Source organism: Notolepis coatsorum, assembly GCF_963971535.1.
Source record: "Notolepis coatsorum genome assembly, chromosome: 19".
Taxonomy (NCBI): domain Eukaryota; kingdom Metazoa; phylum Chordata; class Actinopteri; order Aulopiformes; family Paralepididae; genus Notolepis; species Notolepis coatsorum.
In genome coordinates, this window is record NC_140183.1 from 15,099,768 (window position 1) to 15,123,694 (window position 23,927).

Below are 23,927 nucleotides of genomic sequence, written 5' to 3' on the forward strand. Positions count from 1 at the left end.
TTTTAAGAGTTTTTGTTTGCTTATAGATCCGGAAAGAAGACTGTCATGTGGTTTATGGTTAAGCCCCCTGTTGGAGAGAGAGGACAAGGTACTGGGATGTCAAATTGTCCTATTTAGTGATATGGGCTGTTTATTTTATATTTGTATTCATTTATGTATTTGGGATGTCGCCGTTATTGGAAGCCATTTGTGTCAAGTGTTATGTGAATGTGGCACTTATGTATACCTGTATATATATAATGTATATATCCGAGTATCTTTTCTCTGTCTTTCTTTGTCTTTTCACTTCAGCTCTTACGTTGTGAAATGAAAATAAACATTCATGAAACACCAGTAAAGGAGTCCATCCATCACTCTCCCAGGGATGCTACAACCGTCGTGAATATAAACTATGTTTTTAGAGTGGTCTGCAGTCATTCCTAGAACGCGAGTTATAGGCCCTGATGCATATTATACTTAATCGATTGGCATTTTGTCCCTATACACGCTACAATAAAAAATTCAAATGCATATGATCAGTATACATTATGCTCCATCATGCATGAAGGAAAGGGGGGGATGGGGGTCGTTTATGATTCCTTGATTGTCAATAACGGCTTTCTTTAGTACGACATCATACGTTGATCAGATGGATTGCAATGAAATAAATGGACAATCAAGCTGGAATTAACGTTAGATTCCTCTTACCTGTGGCCGATGAGACTAGAGAAAAAATATTCCAATTATTTGATTTCCATCTGCTAGATCCTTTTTCCATTTACACGGATTACTGTACACACGTCAGATGCTACAATGACTAGCTATGCGAACAATTATGCTGGTAGCCTTACTGTATCAGACCGTGCTGATTACCTGAATAAACTACAACTCAGCAGCAGTGAGCATTTGCCAGACCCCTACGCTATTCTGGACCCTGAATGGAAGCTAGACATGTCGAAATGGACAGCCATCCATTGGCCAGACATATCTACGTATTTGATTGAAAAGCCTAGTGCAGGGATCGGCAATAGGCGGCCCGCGGGCCGAAATGGGCCCGCCAGCAATAATTTCTGGCCCGTCAGGTTATTTTGAGAATATGATGTTTATTTTACGCGCAGGAAATATTCACTCGTTGTGACGCCAGAGTGTCTTTTGAAGCTGTATCTATCTATTCATCATATCTATGGCTGTCACTATAGCCAATTGAAATGCTAGAAATGGTCACATGGACTGGGAGAACCAATGGAATTTCACTTTCACTTCCGCGTTTGGGATGCCGGGCTGCCGGCGAGCGAACGTTTGCAAAAACAAAACAAACGTCTTTGAATAACTTCTTTGCAATGCAACGGGGAAATATGATGAGCCAGAAGAGGAGCCTACAACCTATAAAGCTTATTTTAATAAACAGGTGTCATTCTTAAAATACGGGTTTATCGCAACAGGTAACTCTTGCAATAAGCAACCGGTGACTCTCGCTTGTTGACATGGCAACACGAGCAAGCAACTGTGTTCAAGTTGGGTGGGCATTCAACGCGAGTGGACATTTAACATGTTATTAACATGGATTTTGGAGGACCGAAGCAGAAACAATATCAAGTCCAGGGCAGGGCTGCCTGCATTATGCCGGTGAGTGTTGTGTTTTAATAATAATAATAATAATACATTCAATGTATAATACACCCGCTGTGGTGCTTAAAATCAAATGCACCCTACTGATCTCGATTTATAATGCGAGCACCTGCATTAAAATCAAATTACTGATCTGTTCATGTGTAATGCACTGTCTGAGAGGCACTTTATAATAGAAAAAAGACAGTGCAAACATGTATATGTCGTTTTTTTTTTTACAGTTAAAAAATTTTCACTTATCATTGGCCCGCCACACAATGGCTTGGGGAAAATTTGGCCCGTGGGCAAATCTAATTGGCGACCCCTGGCCTAGTGTTTACACTAAGGAAAATCTACATGCATACAAGTCTTTAGATTCCTACAATTGTTCCTACAATTGAGTCAGAATTCTGCGTCTTGAGAGCAGGTGTCCTACCAAGCCCAGAAGACCACGCCCTATGATGCAGGTTTACTGCATAAGAGACCTGGTACATACATCCTTACCGCTAACTGCACCTACATGGCTGGGTGAGTTCAAGTTCAAGTGTAGGCCTATTTGAATTGTAATTATGTAATCCTTCACAAGCAGCCCTCCCACAGATATGGACAATAGGAATCGTAGTTTGGGCTAAGAGTTTTACATCTGTACAGAAAGGTACAGGTGCTCAGGTGAGGAGAAACACCTGCCCCTAGTAGTAGCTTCATAGAGCTGATCCAGAATCAGTCCTTCAAGATGGGTGGTGTAAAACTCCTAGCACTAATCATAGCAATCTAAAATCATAATTAGAAGTCAATCTCCTTTACTAAAGTAGGCCATCCATCCACTGCCCTCATTGTATACAAAGCCAGATACAAACTAATCCCAGGCAACATTAAAAAATGGTTCAGAGACAGGGAAGGAGAATATAACTTAAGAGGGAGAGGGAATCTTAAACAACCAATGGTACACACTACGCTGAAAAGCATGTGCATATCGGTGTGTGGAGTGAAGTTGTGGAATAATTCACCTGAATACATCAAACTGAGTAAACATATGGCACAATTTAAAAAGCAGCAAAAAAAATACACATTAGAGAAATACAGAAATGAGTAATGAGGATAAACAAAGTTATGTTATATTGTGTTATGTGGTGCTGTACTATATTCACTGCTGTCAAGTGAATCAAGTTTATGTAAAAAAAAATTGTATTATAAGTAAAAGTATATTCTATACTGTAATATACTAAATTATGTTATATCTAGTAAAATGTATGGAAGAACAAATAAAAATGTAAGGGGGTAGGGATCAATAAGCTTAGCTTCCCTCTACTCCTTTTTTGGACATGTCTGCCAACCAAACACATTGCTCTTGACCTTTTGTTTATAATAATTTTTTTAATGTTTTTTATTTTTTATGTTTTTTTTTTATTAAAAAAAAATATATATATATATATATATATATATATATATATATATATATATATATATATATATATATATATATATATATATATATATATATGCTATGATTGTTTGGTTTGACGGAGCTAGATCGTGATTTGTTTGGAGGAATATGGAGAATTACATGTTCAAAAAATATAATTTTTTTCAAAAATAAACTTTTTTCATTCATTCATTCCTTCCAGGCTTGCTTTGTGCTGCCGTCATGCTGCCGCCATTATGTGCCATATTGAACCGTCAGTGAGGCAGGGTCACACTGGCGAGGAGGAGGTTGCTGCACATCAAAGGTGAATAAATGGAAAGACATGTCCAGGGTAGAAGTTGAGCCCCAAAAACTTGGGGACATTAACTTCAACCGACCAAAGCGACACCACAGAGTTGCCCCCACACCACAAGAAAGCCCTGCCACACCAAAACATATCAGGTAGTTATTTCTGTCCTCAGCACACAGTAACCTATCCCCTTGAAATAATGACTGGACCCAATTTTACACATGTACAGTGTGGGGTACAAAAATATGAGTCCGCTGCCAAAATCTGTTTGTTTTCTATGAATGATGAAAACAAACTAAATGGATTAAAAGAAAATGTTGCTATCAATCTACACACAATACCCCAAAAAAATGTACACAACTTTTTACCCACTTTGCTGTAACATCTTAAAATAAGCGCAGAGTCAGCTGCATCCAATTTCCCTGAGAGATCACACTAAAGCTTAAATGGAGTCCACCTGTGTTAAACTGTAGTGATTCTGATTATTTGTAACCCCAGTCATATTACAATCAAAGAGCGACACTGTGACCCGGATATAGAGATGTTAGCTGTAGGACTCAGACCATATTATTTTCCAAGAGAGATCTCCCACGTTATCATGATGGCGGTTTACATCCCCCCCTCGGGAAACCCGACTGCCTCGTGTGACGTCATCCACGGCGCTATTGCACGTCTCCAGACGAAACACCCGAAGGTTCTAATCCTCATCTCAGGGTATTTCAACCATGTTAAACTGGATAAATCACTACCAAACTTCTCACAAAATGTCAGCGGCCACACAGGCAACAAAATTAACTTTTTGACTTACCAGCCATTTGACTTACCACAAATGGTAAGTCCTAAAGGTCTGTGCCGACCAACTGGCCCCGGTATTCACTGACATATTTAACCTGTCCTTAGAACAGGCGGTCATCCCCACCTGCCTGAAGAAGTCCACTATTATCCCTGTACCCAAAAAATCCAAGCCTGCTTGCCTCAACGACTACCGCCCTGTAGCTCTCACCTCCATAGCCATGAAGTGCTTTGAGAAGCTAGTAAAGGGCTACATCATCTACAAAGGCTACGGCAGGAGGAGACACAGAGGGAGACGTGGAGGTATTAGACTGAGACTAAAAAGAGCTGCTTACCGCCCAGCAATTCCATCCATCTTTCTGGCGAATGCCCGTTCGTTGGAGGGTAGGATGGATGACCTAAGGGCGAGGGTCCGGTTCCAACGGGAGATGAGACATCAACATCATGCGTCTCACGGAGACATGGCTCACGTCGGCGACTCCGGACAAAAGCGTCACTCCCTCGGATGCCTTCACAGTATTAAGTGCAGATCGTACCGCTGCCTCAGGAAAGAGCATGGGCGGGCGGCGGGGTCTGCCTCCTCACGAACAATTCCTGGGTTAATCCCGAAGGGGTGCATGTTCTCTCGAACTCGTGTTCCCCGGACATGGAACACATTTCTATCCTGTGTCGTCCGTTTCACCTCCCGAGGGAGTTCACCGCGGTCATCATGACCGCCGTATATATTCCCCCACACGCGAATACGGGCAAAGCGCTGGGAGAACTACACGATTACCTCAACAGACACCAGATCAAACGTCCAGACGCAGCGATGGTAGTGGCCGGCGATTTCAACCAGGCAAACCTGAAGAAAGTGATGCCGTCCTTTTTTCAGCACATCGCTTGCTCCACCAGAGGGAAGAACACACTCGACCACTGTTATTCCCCGTTCAGAGCCGGCTACAAGGCAGTAGCCGCTCCGCCATTAACGGGGTCCTCAAGCTCGAGCGACCACGACTCCATCTTGCTATTTCCGGCATATCAACAGAGATCACGTGACGCCGTCGTGTCACGTGAGACAAAGAAGTGGACCGACGAATCAGAGGCCACGCTCCAGGACGTGTTTACAGATACGGATTGGGATATGTTCAAAGGAAGCGCCAGTGACGTCAGCGAGCTCGCAGACACAGTGGTGAGCTACATTACAACAATAGCTGATGGTATTGTCCCCAGAAAAACGGTGCGGGTTTTCCCAAACCAGAAACCGTGGGTGGACAGCACCATTAGAGCAGCTCTGAACTCTCGTACCACCGCCTACAACCTGGGTAGAGTCAGGAAACATGGAGGAGTATAAGGCTTCAGTCTATACTCTACGCAAGGCTGTTAAACTTGCTAAGAGGACATATGCTGACAAACTGGAGACACAAATGGCACAAAACGACACAAGAGGATTATGGCAGGGACTGAAGACAATAACTGACTAAAGTCAGCGCCCCCTCAATGGGGAGCGACGACGCCTCCCTCGCGGACAAGCTCAACATCTTCTACACTCGGTTTGGTGTAGACAGTGGCGCTGCTGGCTCTCCGGCTAGTGACGTCACTGGCGCGCCGGCTGTTGTGGAGGGGGGGGGCAACCGCGGGGGGGCGGGGACGCTCTCTCGTTGTCGGAACACAGTGTGAGAAGAGCATTTATGCAAGTGAACACCAGGAAGGCTGCTGGCCCAGATGGCATAACAGGACGCATACTCAAGTCCTGTGCCAACCAGCTGGCCCCAGTGTTCACCGCCATATTTAATCAATCCCTGGCGGAGTCAGTGGTCCCTGCCTGCTTCAAGATGTCTACCATCATCCCTGTACCGAAGAAACCCTCCCCAACATGTCCAAATGACTACAGACCGGTGGCACTCACCTCTGTGGTCATGAAATGTTTCGAGAGGCTGGTCAAGGACCACATTTGTGCCTCCCTCCCCAGTGATATGGACCCTATGCAATTTGCATACAGGACAAACAGGTCCACCGACGACGCGGTCTCCCAGGTACTGCACAGCACCCTCTCGCACCTTGACCGTCAGAAGGGGGGCTATGTGAGACTGTTGTTCATTGACTACAGCTCAGCGTTCAACACCATAGTCCCCACCAGACTGGTGGACAAGCTGATCGAGCTAGGTCTGAGCTCCGCCCTGAGCGCCTGGGTACTGGACTTTCTGAGCGAAAGACCCCAGGCGGTCAGGGTGGGGGGTCAGACCTCCAACACCATCACCCTGAGCATCGGGTCCCCCCAGGGCTGTGTTCTGAGCCCCCTGCTGTACTCACTCTACACACACGATTGTGTGGCCAAGTTCAGCTCCAACTCCATAGTGAAGTTCGCAGACGACACGGTGGTGGTGGGGCTGATCTCGGACAACGACGAGAAGGCCTACCGGGAGGAGGTTGAGGTACTGGAACGCTGGTGCCAGGACAACAGCCTGCTCCTGAACATTGGTAAAACCAAGGAGCTGATCGTGGATTATAGGAGAGGACAGCAGGAGACGCACACACCACTGATGATTAACGGGGCTACCGTGGACAGGGTGAGCAGCTTTAAGTACCTGGGGGTCCACATCTCAGAGGACCTGACATGGTCAACACACATAGACACAGTAGTAAAGAAGGCGAAACAGCGCCTCTACCACCTGAGACAGTTAAGGAAGTTCAGAGTATCGGGGAAGATACTCCAGTCCTTCTACTCAGGAGCGGTAGAGAGCATCCTGACCGGAAACATCACTGCCTGGTATGGAAACAGCACGGCACAGGACAAGAAGGCCCTACAGAGAGTGGTGCGCTCAGCCGAGCGTACCACGGGTATTGCACTACCCGCCCTGCAGGTTCTATACAACAAGAGGTGCAAATCCAGAGCCTGCAGGATAATGAAAGACCCTCACCACCCCAATAACAGCCTGTTTCAGCTGCTGAGGTCAGGCAGACGCCTGCGAACCCCAGCTACTAGGACAGAGCGGCTTAGGCTCAGCTTCTTCCCCCAGGCCATCAGAGCCCTGAACAATGAACATTGAGTGCTCAGAACATTGAACTATCCACACACAAGCACACATGAACACACACACGACACGCACGCTGTGCACGCTCACACACGAGCAGCCACTTAACACTTTAACATGAGCGGGCACACACTCATGTCGCACACACGCACACTTATGGCCAAAAGGAAAGGACACTTTAAATTAGAATAACAGGAACAGTGTATGCACTACCAAAGCTAACTAGCATGTCCCATATGCTCTGTAAATAACTATGTACAGATACCGAGATGTCACTCCATGTTACCAGTTACCTGTTTACTGCACAATGTTGTTTTTTCATTTTTTGATTCTATTATATGTTGTACCACTGTATTGCACATCGTTGCGGGCAAGACCACCCGCATTTCATTGTATACCTGTATGCCGTGACAATTAAAACTCTTGACTTGACTGCTCCTCCCTCCCCATCAACATGGACCCCCTGCAATTTGCATACCGCCCCAACAGGTCCATGGAGGACGCCATAGCCCATGTGCTGCACACAGCAGCATCACACCTGGACAAGAGGAAGGGGAACTATGTGAGAATGCTATTCATCGACTACAGCTCGGCATTCAATACCATAGTCCCCTCCAAACTCATAGCCAAGCTCAGGGACCTGGGCTTGAACTATGACCTCTGCCAGTGGGTCTTGGACTTCCTGACGGGCAGACCCCAGGTGGTGAGAGCAGGCAACTGCACCTCCTCATCCATCACCCTCAACATAGGGGCCCCCCAGGGCTGTGTTCTGAGTCCCCTCCTCTACTCCCTGTACACACACGACTGTGTGGCTCAGCGGAGTAGCAACACAATCATCAAATTTGCCGACGACACAGTGGTGGTGGGCCTGATCTCTGCCAACGACGAGAGGGCCTACCTGGAAGAGGTCAAGGTCCTGGCGGGATGGTGCCAGGAAAACAGCCTCTCCCTGAACGTCAGCAAAACAAAGGAGATGATTGTGGACTTCAGGAGGTCGGGGGTCAAGGACTACACCCCCCTCAGCATCGACGGGGCACCGGTTGAGAGAGTGAACAGCTTTAAGTACCTCGGAGCCTACATATCCGAGGACTTGACATGGACCACACACATTGACAGTGTTGTGAAGAAGGCACGACAACGCCTCTACTTCCTCAGGCGCCTAAGGAAGTTCCAAGTCAGTCAGAAGATCCTTAAGAACTTCTACTCATGTACAATAGAGAGCATCCTGACTGGCAACATCACCTCCTGGTTTGGGAATAGCACTGCACAAGACCGAAGCAGACTACAAAGAGTGACACGTTCAGCCGAACGCACAATCGGAGGGGGGCTCCCCACCCTCCAGAACATTTACAACAAGCGGTGCAGGGGGAAGGCTAAGATAATTATTAAGGACTCGAGCCACCCGAACAACTCCCTCTTTGAACTGCTGCGGTCAGGCAAGCGATACCGGAGTCTCAAGGCGAGCACAGAAAGACTCAGAAGAAGCTTCTATCCCCAGGCCATCAGGCTGCTTAACGAACAATGAACACTACACAACAACAACCATCAAACGCACATAGCACACACATCCACACGCACACACTCACTTTAAACAAACACACTGTAGCACCCACTCCCCACACCTTATAGCACACACTCACTTTAAACAAACACACTGTAGCACCCACTCCCCACACTTTATATTTATTGATGAAGGATTGCACTACAACTCGTACACCTTACTGTAAATTGTACCTAAATTGTACCTCATCCCATTTCTGCATTTCTGCTTTGCACTATATAATATTGTACATTAGTACACTGCATAGTATTGTATATTATATGGTAACTCAGTTACGTCTATTCTGCATCGAACATTGTACATATGTCTATACTGAACACTGTGACCTCATTTTCTACTTCTAATTTACATGCTATACTATGTTATTTGATACTACCTTGTCTAGCACAGTCTCTGGAGCGTAACAATAAGAAGCATTTTGTATGAAAGTATTCTGTACTTCTGTATGACAACTATTAAAGAAACTTGAAACATTATAAATAGCTTTTTAGTATATCGCCATGTGTTATTATTACTATATAATACTCTCATATGCTATTTTCAATTAATATCATAAACAACATAAGGAATATTAGCATAATTTTGAGTGGACTGAAGGAATGAGTCAGCGTTAATAGTTTTAAATGCAAATAATTTATTGAAACATAGAAGTGAGGTCGGGAGGGACACACACACACTGTTTCAACTCACCACCCCCGCATCATATTGTAGTCTAGTCTGTCTTCAAACTTCCACTCCTCTCGAAACTCCTTAACTGTCCATCCTCAGTAATCCTCAGTTTACTATAATATACTCCTGACTGACTTCATCATCTTTCCAAACGCACGCACACACACACACACAGAGAAAGGGAGAGTGCCCCCCCCCCCCCATTTCCCTTTCCCCAGTCCACACTGTCTGCTGTTCTGCGTTATTTTTTTCCGTAGCCGCATTTTGCGGAGACGCTCTCTGATTGGCCACTTCATGTGACATGTGCGCCCAATCGTGTGACGCCTGTTTCTACACCGGTTAAGCGTAGGCACTCTTTCGAAGTTGGTTAAGGTTAGAGTTTGTCTTAGAGCAGGGCGATAGAACACCAGCCCTGATTCCAAACTCTAACCTTAACCAACTTCGAAAGAGTCGCCTAAGCTTAACCAGTGATAAACTAGGCGTTAGGTAGTTTGCAGGCTGTTAGACCCGGAAATGGGCAAAGACACAGCTCGTCACGCGATTGGGCGCACATGTCAGTGGCCAATCAGAGAGCGTCAGTCAGTGGCCAATCAGAGAGCGTCTCCGCAAAATGCGGCTACGGGAAAAAAACAACGCTGCTGTTCTCTATGGCTCTGCCTCTGATCAGGATTAGCTTGTTAGCTTACGCTAACGTAACGTTCATTTCGGGCGATGTGGGCATAAAGGAATGGCGACGATGCAAAGCGTGTTAGATGCATTTGACCCGTTGTGTGAAAAAAAAAAAAAAAAACGTATTTCGGGTCGCAAAATAGGGGCACTGCTGTGTAGCGCTGCTCGGCTTTAATGCGAGCAGAAGCACGGACTGGGGCGGATATGACTTGCGGAGTTGCCACGGGTTTTTTCAAAATAAGAGTATCATATGAACCGAACGTTGCTAGCTGCTGGAGCCATAGATATTATGACTGGAGCTGCGCTTGGGGCGGAAATGAGACCCGCACAGGATTTTCAAAATAAAAGTATCGATATGAACTACACGCCAGGTGGCGGGCAGACCTCTCATTGTTAGTCGCCAAACCTTAAATCTGCCCACCATTGGCGGTTGGCGGGTATTTATTTTGTTCCCTGCGGCCACACCAGGGAAAATAGGACCCTGGACCTGCTGTATGCCAACATCAAGGAGGTCCTCACCACTACCACAGCTGGGCCGGTCGGATCACAACCTGGTTCACCTCAACCCCTGTTGTGTGCCTCTGGTCAAAAGACAACTGTTGGAAGGTGGTCGAAGGAAGCCCAAGAGGCACTACAGGGCTGTTTTGAGGTCACAGGCTGTCAGGCACCCTATGAGCCCCATGGAGAGGACATTGATGGGAGTGCATCACAGACTACATACATTTTTGTGTGGACTCCAATGTCCCTTCAAGGACTGTTACCCTAACAACAAGCCATGGGTCACTAGGGACATCAAAGCCCTACTCAATGAAAAGAAGAGGGCTTTCAATGCAGGTAACAGGGAGGTCAAAATAATTCAGGGGCTTCTGAAAACCAACCTCAGAGAGGCAAAAGACAACTACAGGAGGAAGTTGGAGAGGAAACTCGAGAATAATGACATCAAATCAGGACTGGAATGCAGACCATAACCAGCATTAAACCGGCGGGGGAAGGGGAGTGGATGGAGACGTGGATAGGGCTAATGTGAGCTAATGACACAGCTGCCCCGGCTAGTCTCTGCCCCCCCCCCCCTCCCAACTCCAGCAACCCCCTCCCTCTCTGGTGCAGCCTGTCTGCCCCCACGGCTTGACTACCGGGCCCTCCCCCCACATTGTGGCTTTCTGCAGACCAGGTGACTAAACAGCTGAGCAACCTAAATACCTAACCTGTCTACCTAAATGTTTACAGTTTACTGTGAGCGATTTGTAGTGCCAATTTCCCTCTGGATGAATAAAGTAATTCTATTCCATCTATTTCAGAATCAAATCAGCCGTTCCGGAGTTTAAAAGGAGGTAACGCATAAGAATCCCACTGAGCAAGCTGGTGAGGAAGGCTAGCTCTGTGGTGGGAGTAGAGCTGGTCAGACTAGAGGTGGTGGCAGAGAGGGGGATGAGAAGCAAGCTGGCTGCTATCCTGGAGAATCCCTCCCACCCCCTCTACGACGAGCTAGTCAAGATGAGAAGCCCGTTCGGTCACAGACTCATACCCCCCCCCCCCCCCCCCGACACTCAACTAACCACCTCGGCCAGTCCTTCATACCAGCGGCCATCAGGCTCCACAACAGTGGGCAGCGACTGCTGCCAGACATCCAACTAGTACATTTACATTTAGCTGACGCTTTTATCCAAAGCGACTTACAAGTTCTGTACGACAAGTCATCAGGAAGGGTACAACTCTATCAGCTGAGTAACAATGTTCATCAAAGTGTTGCGTGTTAGATACAAGAGATACAAGATACAAGAGTTTTATTTGTCACGCATACAGGTATACAGTGAAATGCGGGGGGTCTCGCCCGCAACGATGTGCATAATACAAGTAATAATAATAAGAGTCCAGCCAATAGAGCGACATAGCGCAATAAACAAGTAAACAAGTAAACAAAGTAGGCATATCGGTATATGTACATGAGCTACGGATGAGGCATTGGGTCTTTTAGTCCAGTCATTATATGAAAAAACCTAGGACAAATTGCAACAGTAGCAAACTCAACTGATTTTGTATCCTCATTATGTCCTTAGTGAGGGAAAAAAAGTCCCAAGGAATCCCATCATGGGAAAGTTTTGAAAACGACCTATATATATTCATATCGAAAAATGCCTGTTATAACAGTGGTGAAAATTTTACTTTTAGATATCACTATAAAAACTCACAAGCTGATTACACACACAAAGACAAGAAAAAAAGTCAATCACAACTTCATTGAATTATTCTGTTTACTCATGCAAATCACACATTATCTTATTTGATATGCACCAATTAGCATACACGCCAGAACTAATCAAAACATTTGATAAAGACTTTTTTTTCTTCTTGGAATATTAGTAGATAGGCTCTGTGGAGCTCAGTCCACGAGGATGGGGCTCAAGGGTTTATGTCCGTGGGGATAGGTCCATGGAGATGGGTTTTTTTATAATAGGCGGAAACTACATATTTGTACAGCATGCAAAACACTACATGATTCTTGCACAAAACTACATGGGCTTAACATAAATTTGGTATGTCTGTATAGGGGAGGCTTGTAGGTACCCATGTAACCCATTTCCATTAACATATATTGAGGTAGAAGGCCAAGGGACCATTTGAAAAATGGTGATGGCCATATTTCCCTCCCCAAAAAATCGTCTTAACTTTGAATAATTAGGTATGTAGCCCCCTTTCCAATGAGGTAACATGACATGGTTGGTCTCATTGGAAACCCGAGGTTGTCTAGAATCAAATGATATCTTTACTTTTGAGCTACCTCAAAATTTGAACGCATCACAATCTCTGAAAGACAGTGTCGTCAGTGATCCTGCCAGCAATCAAGTACATTGAAAAAAAAAACATTTCCCATGATGGGATTCCTTGGGACTTTTTTTCTCTCACTAAAGACATATTGAGGATACAAAATCAGTTGAGTTTGCTAATGTTGCAATTTGTCCTAGGTTTAGCCTAATTCTGGCCTATAATGACTGGACTATAGGGGTAACAAAACATTGAAAAAAAAACACATTTCCCATGATGGGATTCCTTGGGACTTTTTTTCTCTCACTAAAGACATATTGAGGATACAAAATCAGTTGAGTTTGCTAATGTTGCAATTTGTCCTAGGTTTAGCCTAATTCTGGCCTATAATGACTGGACTATTTATGTACACTGCTATACAATGCCATTATTATACGATCTCAAGCTATACTATTCTTAAAGTGATCTTTCCTTCTGTAAAGTGTCCATAGTGTGAGCGTGTGCAGCATGAGTGTGTGTGTGCTCATGTTAAAGTGGCTGCTAGTGTTGTGTGTGTGCTCATGTGTGCTTGTGCGTGGAGTGTTCAGTGTTCAAGGCTCTGATGGCCTGGGGGAAGAAGCTGAGCCTAAGTCTCTCTGTCCTCGTTACTGGTGCTCGCAGGCGTTTGCCTGACCGCAGCAGCATGAACAGGCTGTTGTTGGGGTGGTGAGGGTCTTTCATTATCCTGCAGGCTCTAGATTTGCACCTCTTGTTGTATAGGACCTGCAGGGTTGGTAGTGCAATACCCGTGGTATGCTCGGCTGAGCGCACCACTCTCTGTAGGGCCTTCTTGTCCTGTGCCGTGCTGTTGCCATACCAGGCAGTGATGTTTCCAGTCAAGATGCTCTCTACAGCTCCGGAGTAGAAGGACTGGAGTATCTTCCCAGATACTCTGAACTTCCTTAACTGTCTCAGGTGGTAGACGCGCTGCTTCGCCTTTTTTACGACTGAGTCTATGTGGGTTGTCCATGTCAGGTCCTCTGAGATGTGGACCCCCAGGTACTTGAAGCTGCTCACCCTGTCCACGGTAGCCCCGTTTATCCTCAGTGGTGTGTGTGTCTCCTGCTGTCTCCTCCTAAAATCCACGATCAGCTCCTTGGTTTTACCAATGTTCAGGAGCAGGCTGTTGTCCTGGCACCAGCGTTCCAGTACCTCAACCTCCTCCCGGTAGGCCTTCTCGTCGTTGTCCGAGATCAGCCCCACCACCACTGTGTCGTCCACAAACTTCACTATGGAGTTGGAGCTGAACTTGGCCACACAGTCGTGTGTGTATAGTGAGTACAGCAGGGGGCTCTGTTACAGTGTAGGTTAGTTTATTAGGACAAGTGCATGACAGTAAGGTTAGTTAGTGTTAGAGTTTTTTTTTTTATTATATTATTATTTCAGATAATGGTTGAAGAAGTGCATCTTAAGTCGACGGCGGAAGATTGGACGGGTTTCGGCTGTCCTAACTGGGGTGGGTAGTTCATTCCACCATTGTGGGGCAAGGACTGAGAATAGGCGGCATCTCTTTGATGACCCTCCCGGGGCTTGGATAGGAGTAGGTCTGAGGCGGCCAGAAGATGCAGAGCGTAGGGGTCTTGAGGGTGTGTAGTTAGAGACCATTGACCGGAGGTAGGCGGGAGCGGTTCCCTTTGCCGCACGGTATGCTAGGTCGAGGGCCTTGAAGCGGATACGTGCAGCAATGGGGAGCCAGTGCAGGTCCCTAAGAAGTGGGGCGACATGGGCAGGCCTGTACACTGCGATGATATGATCGCGAATTGCCCCTTTAATTGGCCGTTGCGATTGGTAAATATTATCTGGGGGCGGGCTTGCGAGTAGTGCTTTCAAGCCTTGCATTCGCATTTCACTCCTAAATTATCCAAGGCGTGTGATGACGCCACTCACGCGAGCTGTCAGTGCGACACAATGTCGTGGTGCTATGAAAGAATCTGTCGGCAATGAATGAACTTACTGCGATCACAGATAGCCTGAGTGAAAAAAAGATTTGCGTGTGGAGTGAATCTAGGTCACGCTATATACTTGGTACTTGTAGTCTATCGTGCGATTAAAGACCATGTCCCTATCTGCGTAGTCTATACATCCAACACCAAATCCCATAATTCCTAGCAAAACGAAACTGAATGTGGCCTCTCTTCCTTTCAATATGGACTATTGCATCGCCAAAGAAGCACCTCATTTCAATACATTTAAGATACAAATTTTGCTCTGCAAGAACAACGGAGTGGATATCAGTCCATCTTATGACAACCACGTCCGATGTGGAGAGATGATAAGATGATGATGATTGACGTGATGATGTGATGATTGATTGACGGGGACACGGACACTTCTAACGTTCAGGTTCAGAGATGCATTAGGTGAGTAGTAGTAGCCCACTATTAGGACGTGAAATACTGTCTACTTAAATTTATAAAATATCAACCTATCTATCTATCTAATAATGAGACAATATGCAAATAAGATAATACTAATAATTGTCACGGTGTCCCCGTATATGAAATGAAAGTGGCTTGCAACTTTACTGGCTGTCACAAACTGTTTATTTCTCGTTTAGCATAGTATTACATTCCACTTCTATAAACAATCAAAGTCCTACCGTAAGAGCCTCATACGGGTCAATTAAACCTTTTTGATTAGTCTTTCCTTCGAGCTAAGTTGGACTGAACATTTCACTGTCAAAAGCGCAAATGTAAATAAGGTTGCGTCGCAACACGGTTTTCAAAATAAAGGTCACATATACAAATACCTCTCAATTCTTACTAAAAAAAGTCCCGGATATACATAAACATTAATTGGCATAGATCTCTATAAACGGCCCAACACATTGATCACTTTAGGCACACCCTGAAACCAGTAACATCACAAATATGAAGCAGGTAATTACCCATACAAATAATAAACCTTTCATGGGGTTATTTACAATAATAATTCATTTGATTTCTAAAGCACTTTTCATTGTGAAACAAATGTATGCAGAGTTTCTTGTCCTCCTGATTAATGCAATGGTGTGTGTGTGTTGTGGTGATCTCATTCAAGGAGCACTACACAAGCGCGCGCACACACACACACACACACAGTTTGTTGTTTTTGTTCTATTAGTGATTTACACACTTTCTCGGTTGGTTCATTATAAAAGATACAAACCTGAAAACAAACGCACTTAAATGTTAAATAAAAGGACCACAGTAATGAGGCAGGAGGAACATATTTTTTTAATAATGGTAAAATTGTTATTTAAAAATTTGCCCCTAAAATTTTTTTTTTGCCCCTAAATGTCTCATTTAGGGGCAAGTGTGCCCCTAGTGAAAAAGCTTAGCGTACAGCCCTGATGGGCCGACTTCGGTAGGTTTGAGATCAGGCGGGCCGCTGCGTTCTGAATGAGTTGAAGAGGCTTGGTGGCAGTGGCCGGGAGGCCAGCGAGCAGTGCGTTACTAGGAACCTAAAAGGACAATATACTACCTTATGCATACCGCACCATATGTGAATACTGTATACTTCATCAGATCATATATTTAGCATTTTTTTTTATTATATATTAGATTAGATTTAGATTATTAGATTATATATTGCATATATTTAGCATTTAGTTTTTTTCAGACTATAAATTGGATTAGATTATATATTTTAACTATTATTGTAGGGCAGGGTTCGAAATTAAGGGGGGCTTGGGGCAAAATGCCCTAAAATTTACCAAATGCCCTCGAAAATCAGTTAAGGGGGGCAAAAAATGCCCCCGACAGGTTACCAATTATATATATAATTGGTATATTACAGTGAGAGTATATACAGTGTGAGCATTTCACTCGCATTGCCCATAAAAATATGTGTGCGAACAGGAAAAATAATTTACTCGCATAACACCGGTTCCTGACAGGGAGCGAGCGAGCGAGCGAACTGGAGACGAAATCGCGCGCGACACTGTCCTGATATGAGGCGGCGCGTGTCCGAGTGTGTCTGTGTGTGTTACCTGGAAGCACACGTGGGGGCAGCCTGCGATTCTTGACCAATAAAAAGTGTTTAGGGGCGGGACTCGGCCGCGTAATCGCTCAACTAGAGACCCAGCGAGCGAATATCTGAGGGGTGGACGACATCGCTGCTCAGTTCGCTGTCGCTCGCGGCAGGTCAGGATAGTCTGATTCATGATCATTTTCGCAATCACGCTCGCTCGCGTCGCTCCCTGTCAGGAAGGGGTGTAATGTGCGAGACGAGTGAAGATTACAAACTCAGTAGTGCTTTTTTCGCTTCTGTGTGTGTGTGTGTGCAAGCGAGCATGAGAAGCGGAGTTGGAATGAGAGCGGAGAGCGAGTGTGTGAGAGAGCGTGTGTGTGTGTGTGCGACTCGAGCGTGAGAGAGAGCGTGCGTGTGTGTGCGAGCAAGCATGAGAGTAAGTTAATGTAATAGACTCGAGACGACGGAGCCCCGCTACACCATAGATATATATAAACATTATGCGCTACACTGCCCCAGGTGAGAGCATGTAGGTCGCTGAGAGACAACCAAGCTTGCTGCGAAGACCCGCCCTATACTCTGCTTCTGATTCGCAGACTGTGGGTGGGGGAATGTGATTGGACCAAAGCAGAGGCTGAGTCAGACACAGACAGACACGCTCCAGTCGACATGCATTGCTTTAGAAAGAGCGGAGAATTTCGACTCGTAATGGATATGAAAATGGTTAAAATTCATTTAATTCAGCTCAATTCGATTTAAAATGGCACATAGTCTTTTTTATTATGTATAAGTTACTAATATGTATTTAATAAATGAATGTTCCATGTTCTGTCATCTAATAATATATTCCATTACCTTTCCTATCTGTATCAAAGTAAAAATGTTGGTATTGTGACAACACTACAACATACAAAAGCAGCTTGACAACCGATATCCTTTGTGTCTATAGGCATGGGCCAATGTGTGATTTTGGTGGTATGTGCTATTTGCACAGATGTTTGGCCCTATGCACACACACAGTATAATATGCATGTAATAAATAGTTTGTTAATAAACTGTGTTACTTGAACAATTTGCACTGTGCTCCTAAATTTATTTGTGTGCTCCTACATTTTTATTTAGATTTTATATATTTAAATTTTATTTAGGAGTCAAGTATGTCCTGTGAATATAGTTCAGATTGATTTGTTGATGATCCGGGTTCCTTGATGTAAGTCGGACATTTGCCCAGGCTCCTTGCCAATCAAAGTCATTTTCCAGGTCTGGTATATCCCTCCTCCAGACATTGTCTAGTTGAAGGGTTTCGTACGAGGACGTTAGTAATTGTGAATAAAAACCTGATACAAAACCTCCCAATGTATTTCTGTCATAGAAAAATTTGTGGTATCTGTGGTGTTCAATTGGTATGTGTAATGGAACACCGTGGGATCTCATACAAAGTTTTAACTGTATGTAAAAAAGCCATGTGGACTCGGTGAGGTTAAACTTTATGCATATTTCGACATAACTACAGAGGCCCTTGTTATTAAAAATATCCCCTAATGAGTGTATGCCTCTTTCTTCCCATACAGGGAATCTTATAGGTCGTTTTCCCATTAAGAGAGCATTGTTATTGAATATGGGAGTGTGATTATGCCATACTTGATTGTTAGGAAATTTCCTTTGAGTTTCCCGCCATGTCCTGATTGCATGGGTTATTATTGGGCCAAATTCTCGCTCACAATGCTTGATTGAAAGTTTAGTGTATGCTATGTCTTTCAATCTCTGTGGGGCTACTATGTTTTCTTCTAATTTTCTCCAAGATACCAAAGCCTCGGGGTCAAACCATATCTTCTTCAATGGTCTTAATGTGAAGGCATTAAAATATTGTAAAAAATCTGGGACTGCCATGCCACCGTCTGCTTTACTTCTCTGTGCGGTGGATCTTTTTATGCGAGGTGGTTTGTTATTCCAAATAAATTTGTATGTGGAGGTTTGTAATCTTTTCCAGTAGCCCTCTGGAGGAGGTAACGGAAGCATTGAGCTGAAGAAATTGATTCTTGGTAATACATCCATCTTAACTATTGATACCCTTGCCTGTACTGAGTTTTTAAGTTTTGCCCACCTGTCCAGGTCGTCCTTGATTTTGTTCTGTATTTTTGTGTAATTGTGCTTCACCGTTTGTCTTATGGTGGGGAATATTTCCACTCCCAAGCATCTGAAATGTTTTACCATCGGTATCGCACCTGGGAGGGTTATATCTTTTTTTGCAGGGGTGTTAAGTGGAAGGAAAGCCGACTTCGGCCAATTTATCTTAAATCCCGATAAATCACCAAAGTTCTCAATCAACTTGAGCAGATGAGGCAATGTGGTGTTGGGGTTTTGCATGAACAATATTACGTCGTCCGCATATAGACTAATTTTTTGTTGTGTGCCCTTGATTACGATTGGTTCTATGGATTGGGATTGTCTTATATATTGTGCTAAAGGCTCTAATGATAAATTGAATAGTCCGGGACTAAGAGGGCAACCCTGTCTGGCAGAGCGTGATACCGGAAAGATTTTGGAGATGATTGTGCCTGTTGTAATCATGGCCGATGGGTCCTTGTATAGTACTTTAATCATATCAATGAAACCTTTTCCTAACCCCATCCTTTCCAATACTGCCCATAGAAACGACCATTCCAACCTGTCAAATGCTTTCATAGCATCCAGGGATAGTATCGCCTTAGGTGTGATGTCCTCTTTGTCTGTATCTAGTACGTGCAGTATTCGCCTTATGTTATCATTGATCAGGCGACCTTTTATGAAGCCTGTTTGGTCCGTATGAACTAAAGACGTCATATGCTTTTGCAATCTGATGGCTAATATCTTAGAGTACAGTTTGACATCGGTTCCGAGGAGGCTTAAAGGACGGTAACTACCGCATTCAGTGGGGTCTTTGTCTTTTTTGTGAAGAACTGAAATGAGTGCGGTATTTTGGTGTTCGATGAAGCTTCCCTCTTTGACTGAGTATAAGATCATATTTAGTAATAAGGGTCCAAATATGTCCCAGCAAGAAATGTACATTTCTGATGGGATACCGTCAATTCCCGGAGCTTTGCCGTTTTTCATTCCGGATATGGCCTTCTTGAGTTCTTCTAATGTGATCGGTACTTCTAACTGTTTAGCGTCTTCATCTGTAAGTTTAGGGAGAGTAATTTGATTAAGATATGTGTCTAATTTGTCTTGATCAAAGGTCGTTTCTGAGTTATATAAATCGGAGTAGAATTCTTTGAATGTATCGTTTATTATTTTGGGTTCTGTTACTAGAGCTTGTTGTTTCCTAATGGCAGTTATATCTGCAAATTTTGCATTAATTCTTAGTCGCATGGCTAAAAGGTGACTAGGTTCTGCAACACCTCAAGCCCCTGGTGCGTGACTCCCTCGACCCCCTGCAGTTTGCATACCAGGCAAACATCGGGGTGGAGGATGCCATCATCTACATGCTCCACAGAGCGTACACGCACCTGGAGAAGCCGCGCAGCTCAGTGAGGATTATGTTCTTTGATTTCTCCAGCGCCTTCAACACCATCCAGCCGTCACTGCTAGCGGAGAAGCTCTCTGCGATGCAGCTGGAGCACGGCTTGGTGGCCTGGATCAAGGACTACCTCACTGAGAGGCCACAGTACATACTTGACTCCTATAAGGCTGTGCAAAATGGGGCTTATACAAAACTCCAAATGCTCCCAATGTACAAATGGGGACGAAGGAACATTTATGCACATGTATTGGGACTGCCCACCAGTTAAGACATTCTGGGAAGATGTGTCCCAACAATTATCAATACTCGTATTTTGGAATATACCTGTACACCCCGCTGTATTGCTATTGAATGATGTTTTTGAGTTTGCAGTGAACCCACAACTAAAAAGATTGGTTTTATCGGGTATCACAGTAGCTAAAAAACTGATTGCATCACGTTGGTTTCAACCGGAAAAAATGTGCCGGAAAGTGTGGTTTCTTACATATCTTGATGTGATATATCAAGAAATATCAACAGCAAGAATTCTAGGGCTCAATGAATCCAAAATGTTAATGTGGTTAGAAGTGGTGGAGAGAATAAAAGCTAGCCTATAATGGTGATGTCTGGTTAGGAGTGAGGGATAATGGAGGTACTATCCAAGAGGGGGTCCGGGAGGGGGGGATTTGAGCTGGAGCATATGTGTGTAGGGTTTTAGAAAATAGGTATTCGGGGTATATTATATACTAACATTTATATAATTGTAACTTCGCTGGATATACACGGTATACGGTTAAAATGTTATTATTGACTATTTTTGTTTTATCCTGTTTCTGTACTTTCATATATTTTAACCACCTTTACTGAAAGTTTCATTATACATTGTGTGTTGAGTACTGACTTTTAATAAGTTTTGTTTTGCAATAATAAAAAAAATTAAAAAAAAAAAAAAATTTTATTTAGGAGCACATGTGCTCCTTGGGAAAAAGGTTAGCGTAGAGCCCTATATTATGGAGACATTAACATTATGTTATCAAACATAGGGACGAAGACTGTAAAAATAAAATACAGCGCTTTGCGCCACCAAGACAGCCGCAGCCACAAAATGGCATATGGTCAATGTTTTATCATTTTTATGTACATTTTCATCATAAAAATTCAGTGCCCCCGAAATACAAAAAAGACCCGAAAATCAATTAAGGGGGGCAAAAATAGCCCTGAATTTTTTTTTTATTTCTAACCCTGTTGTAGGGCAAATATAACAGAGGGCAGACATACCCTCATCACGCACCTTGTTGACCAATATGCACATGTCCAGAGTTAATTATGTTATGTTATGCATATTGATTTGTTATATTGTTTACACTGTTGTTTACTACCTGTACCTCCCCCATGCTGCTATGATGCCTGAAATTATATTAATAAAGGAATATCTTATCTTATTAGGCAGTCATCATAAAAAATGGAATTAGGTCTGGATATTGAGATGGCCAGTTTAGAACATTGGTTTTGTTGTCAGTAACCACTTCTTTGTTGATTTGGATGTATTTTGTCGATCATTGTGCTAGAAGGTCCATGGTAGGGGGCGGATTATCATAATTTTTTAATGTCTTGGTAAGTACGGGTGTTCATGATGCCGTCTATTTTATAAGGTCCTCCAGGGCTTGTAGATGCAAAACAAATAATTAAAAGGGCTAGGCCTACCCAAATCGTTATGCTGGGAATCTTGAAATGTATATATAATATATGTGCGCAGGCTGCTGGCTATTGTGTGTGTCTTGTGCTGCAGCCCGCTGGCCAAGGTGTCAACGACGAAGGTGTCAATCGGCTAGGTGGCGGTGTTTAACATTCCAGGTACAGGCAGTAGCCAATCACGCATAGGCTCAGATTAAATAATGTAGCCAATCACATCATTCACATGATCATCCTGATCCCGCAGGCCGAGTAAAGCAAACATCTGCGTTCCGAATCTCCGCCCGCCAATCATTTGTAGCGAACCAGCGAGCTATTTTGAGTCAAATTTCAAAAAGCTAAATGGATATACGGTATTTTTCCAAGGCATATAAACAAAGTAATTTAGAAGCCGCACCGGGCTATATGTTGCTTTATCTTGGCAAACAAGAGGACATGAAGAGAGTCAGAGTTCATCAAATTTTGCTGCATTAAGGTAAGACAATGGTTAATCTATTATTGGATGCCTTCATTTGAACACTTAATTTGCACTATATATTAAATGAGTGAGGCTCGCCTCGCATAGCCTAGTGTGTGTGTATTGACAAAAAAGGAAAAATGTTGCACGGTCTGCGTGATATTGCCTACCCAAATCTTAATCTCACCCACCGCCTATGCCTGTGGGTTCAGGGGAACAACTGGGCACAAATAGGACTTTACATACTTGTAAAAGGATGTGACCCTCCACCTATTCATGCAGTAAGGGGTAAAAAGGTGACATTATGTATGGATTATAGGTGACATACTGCATGCTTGCACAAGCACACAATATCGCACACCAAAAGGAAGGATGATGTTTCAAAGTTATAGATCAAGAAAGGGTTTGTGTACCAGAGGCTTCAGGGGGGACATCAACCTCGGTGCCACAACTTGCATTGGTGACAGAACTTTGCTTCACTGCGTCTCCTTCTTGCATATCTGAAACCACAGTAGAGGTCAATTGAGATTTCAATGATCTGTACACAATAAATAGTTATTGCAAGTTAACGTTACAAGAGTATCCAGTCAGACAGCTGACTGTGTTGCTAGCTAATGCATTTAGCTACACGATTAACCAAACCAAACATATAATACTTAGCTAGTTACATAATGTTACCTTGCTTGTAGGCTTTCACGTTTCTCGACTGTGCCTCGATCATGGGGAAATATTTGAGGGGACGAAATCAGGGCTGTCACAGTCTATTGACGGTTTTCCTGAAAAGACAAAATATTACTTTGATTTGACTGGACATCATAACTAGTAGGAGGAGCTGCATTCTAGAATGATAATGTCGGTGTGACCGTACGCAAGGAATTATGAAACGATTGACTATTCATTATGCATTGAGTGTAACTTGACAACCTAGGATGGCTTAGACGACAGAGTACAGCAATTTGCAATGGGCCTGGTCTACAAGAATACCACGACACCAGAGGGAGTTCCACTCCACAAATCATGTTCAACCCAGATTCGGCTCAAACAAGCGACTAAACATGTTTCGCAATTATGCCACATCAATGTGGAACGCACTACCCACAGCCGTAAAAAAAAATGTGAATCCCTACCAACCTTCAAAACCACTCTCAAAGAGCACAGTACGGGAGGCTGCAATTAGAAACTGGCCCCTGTAAATGTCTGAACCCCCCTCCCACCCCCACCTAATGTACAGTTCCCTCCCCCTCGTATGTATATATTTACTGTTAGGATCTCTGTTTAACAGTAAGTATTGTATATTTGCATATCCTGTATGTCACAAATGTAACAGTACTGCATGTATGTCATGTATGTCATAAATGTCATGATGTGTGTTGGCGCCGAGGAGAGTGGCAGCCTTTTCATAGCAGCTCCCACCCCCTTTACTTCTTATCGCGTTTACTACTTTCTTAATTATTCTTTTTGTGATTATACTTACATAATAGGTGTATAAGTGACTGTGCGTTGCTTTAGACCAAGTTAAGGCATTTGTAAAAACTTCTGT

General features: G+C 44.0%; 1 long non-coding RNA gene across 1 annotated transcript in view; it reads right to left on the reverse strand.

The window, feature by feature from the left end:
• Positions 1 to 23,927, reverse strand: part of LOC311245877 — a 55,889-nt gene that overhangs the window by 28,185 nt on the left and 3,777 nt on the right. Inside the window, exons 2-3 of the long non-coding RNA XR_014620766.1 lie at positions 23,066 to 23,163; positions 22,801 to 22,887 (exon numbers count right to left, since the gene is read on the reverse strand). This is a non-coding gene — a long non-coding RNA (uncharacterized lncRNA). The remainder of the gene's footprint in view (positions 1 to 22,800; positions 22,888 to 23,065; positions 23,164 to 23,927) is intronic.